Source organism: Mandrillus leucophaeus, unplaced genomic scaffold (genome assembly GCF_000951045.1).
Source record: "Mandrillus leucophaeus isolate KB7577 unplaced genomic scaffold, Mleu.le_1.0 Scaffold31, whole genome shotgun sequence".
Classification (NCBI taxonomy): Eukaryota; Metazoa; Chordata; class Mammalia; order Primates; family Cercopithecidae; genus Mandrillus; species Mandrillus leucophaeus.
This window is the reverse complement of record NW_012103254.1, coordinates 6,254,764-6,257,984: the sequence shown is the minus strand read 5'-3', so window position 1 is coordinate 6,257,984 and position 3,221 is coordinate 6,254,764.

Sequence of the window (3,221 nt, the reverse complement as noted above, 5' to 3'; positions counted from 1 at the left end):
TTATTTGTAATAGGGTGGAATAATTTTAGGTCTCAGAAAATGTCATTTTGAAAGTTACCATAAAATGGCATAGTTTCTAAGCAATTGATATTTCCAGCAAAACATCTGTGTTAAAGTCATTAGTAAATATCACATATCAAAAAATGTGTGTAGAAAATAGAACCTTTAAGAAATAATTAAGTTCTAGAAAGTAGGAGGTTTAGAAATATAGCGATGTTCAAGCATTTAAAATCAAAAGTAAATTTATCCTATTCTAATTCCATCTGTTCTTTTATTTTCTTAATATTTTCCCTCATGTCACTATATCATGGAGTGTTGTCTCATTATTACAATGGAATCTATATCATTCACTCTTGTCTTTATACTGCTCACAAGTAACAAAGACTATTATTTCTTAATGTATTATACAGAATTTGAGTTTGAGAGTTAATAATAAATTTATCTATGATAGCCCTAGGCTAAACATTAAATTTTTGTTACCATCCAGACAGTTCATCTTTTTTACCTAAACAGGAATAGGATTGAGACACTATTTTATTTCCTCTCAAAGCCTAAAATAAATCAAAACTAATAAATAAGTAACTGATTAAATAAAACAGTAAAAACCATGTTTCTTGTATCTAAAGAGGACTGAACTCCACAAAGTCATAATCTAAAGCACAAAATCATTCAGTCTCCAACAGCGCATCCTCCTGTTCTGAGTATATTTGCATATGGATGTGTATTTATGTGAGCACAAAGGGGCTTCACCTAGGGCCTACACCTCTGAAATTATGGTTTCTATTATTACCATTATTATTAATGCCTTATTTTGAAATAATTTTACACTTAATTAAAAGTTTCAGAATAGTACTAAGTATCCCCATCTACTCATCACACACATCACTAAGCATAACTGTTTCCCACATTTGCTTTTTAAATAATGTATCTTTTTCTTAAATGTTGAAATATTCCAGAGTAATAGACATGATGTCTCATTACCTCTAAATGTGTCAATACTGATAGCCTAATAATACGGAAATTCTCTTACATCAATAAAATGTAATCTTTCTTTATACTTCATAATCTTCATTATTTTCTATGAGTTCAGGCCAATAAGAAGTTGATCAAGGAATGAATGGGAGGTATGTGAAATGAAAACAGGAGGTGACCTGAAGTACTCCCATTAGCCAAACTGAGGGCTATTTGAACATCAAACAAATAATAATAACAGTGATAGACTATAACCTATAAATAAAATCAGAATCCAGGAGTTCATACTGATTTAAATAAAATGAATAAATAAATGTCATAGAACGGAAAGTATCTTTTTATAGTGTAATTTCTGCCTAAAAATGCAGAAGCAATGATGAAAATAGGACATCGCCATTTGACAACTACAATAGTTACAATACATGCTTGCAAAAGTCAATGCCTGCTAAAAGCATCAAGAATGTGATGAAAAATAAGATATTTACATAGTCTCAAATTATTTCCTGCAGATCCTTATTGGTGCAAAAGAATAAAACAACAATTTTGTAATGGAAAATCTTAACAGACACCACCTTAACCAGGAGATAAACAGTATCACCAACAATGACATGTCAAATGTTTTAAAATAATGCACTGAGAAGGATACAGAGGCAGTTTCATGATATTCTGAATAGACATATATCACAAAAATTTAATAATGAAAAAACATAAGACAGAGCCATATTAAGGAACATTCTTCAAAATAACTAGTGTACACTCTGCAAAATAGTCTTTTTTTAAAAAAAAAATTTTGGTTTTGTTTGTTTTGCCCTTTTTCCATGGTGGAACATATCTTTATTCCTGGTTCTTCACTGTTATTTTTCCGTTCTCATTGCAGGTATTATACAGAATTGCTACACATAGCATAATGCACTCTAGATGTCACTATGTGAAACTGCATAATAGACCCCGATTTCAGCTCAGTTCAAAAAGTATTTACTGTGTGAACACCTAGGTTACAGACAATTTATCTTTCCCTTATCCACATAACAAAAACTCTCTCTTTGGCCTATCCATTACATTCAACCTTATACTATTATGACAACAATGATTCATCTCCCTTACTAGATTTCTCCTGTTCCAGCCATGTGAAGTGTCAGCTCTGCTTCCCCTTCACCTTCCACCAGGATTATAAGTCCCCTGAGGTCTCCCAAGAAGTCAAGCAGAGGCCAATATCATACTTCCTGTATAGCCTGTGGAAGTGTGAGTCAAACCACATTTCTAAGGAGTTCATCCGTGGCTCACTCACCTTTGTATTCCTAGTGTGCATAGATGGTAAATAAATTGAATTTTCAATCAGTGCCATATTTTTAAGTCTTGACACGTTCTCTTTTGTTGTGTACTAAAGCAGGACATGGGTCTTCTCATCACTTTTAGGGTCAGTTTATGTTTCCATATTCTCCCAACTGCACTCAAAAGATTTACCCGCAGATCTAATTATTTCATCCCTGTAGTTGTAAACTAAGTTTTCGAAGGGAAATTCATGTGTATTTATCTTACCATTGATCATAAAGGCAGATATGCAAATATAGGTCAAAGAGGCATTCAAAGTTGGCCTCCCTGGAAGAGCAAAAAGCAATTCTTACAATAAATAATGTGTTACATGTAGTATTTTAAAATTGAATGCAAAAGCAAACTGGTTTTAAAAAGATAAAGAGCCTCATCTTTCACAAAATTCCTTTAGAACATGCATGAGATCGCAATCTCTTTAGGCTTTCTTCTCTTAAAGTAAGTGAAACATTTTTTTTATTACGTGATTTTTCACTCTATTAACTAGTGATCAGATCAATTATGTACCCAACCATTTTTTTTTTTTTTTTTTTTTCCTGTTTGCAGGAAGAAGAAATTGATCCATTATTCTGTCTGGTTTGAAAAAAGTCTAAAATAAATTTATATTTGGGAGTTTATTTTATTTTGCTGTTTTCAATAAGAAAAAGGAATAATTAGGAGGAAAATGTGCTAACAAAGATTCTCATGTAATTGTCCATATGAAAGGCTAATAATTAAGCCCAATACTGGTTACAGCTCACTTTTTCCAAAACCAAGTCCCTAATACAAGAGGCAATTTCTGAGGTACTGATTTTATACTTTAAGATAATAAAACTAGGTTCTAATTATTTCAGTGCCACTGAGTGGTCTATAGTGGGCATTAAAACTCATTATCTGCATTCACATGTTTTGTTGGTTGAAATTATCTTCCCTTATCCTCC